This window comes from Capsicum annuum, chromosome 1 (assembly GCF_002878395.1).
Source record: "Capsicum annuum cultivar UCD-10X-F1 chromosome 1, UCD10Xv1.1, whole genome shotgun sequence".
NCBI lineage: Eukaryota > Viridiplantae > Streptophyta > Magnoliopsida > Solanales > Solanaceae > Capsicum > Capsicum annuum.
The window spans coordinates 75,016,560-75,016,784 of record NC_061111.1 but is presented as its reverse complement, the minus strand read 5'-3'; positions in this window follow the sequence as shown (position 1 = coordinate 75,016,784).

The window sequence follows — 225 nt, the reverse complement described above, 5'->3', positions numbered from 1 at the left end:
CTTTCTTTGTCCCACCTTTCCTTACTGACTTTCCTAGTTTAGATAGCGTATTGAGAATCATGTCAAAATACTTGTGGAAAAAAGGAATTGTGGGTGGGGGATCACTGCTATAAAAAAGTTAAGAACGTAACTTTTTGTTATGTTGAACAACTTATTTTTTAGTATCTTTTTAATTGATTTGATAATTCACTGCATTTTTCCCCTTGATAGTCGTGTAAAATGTAA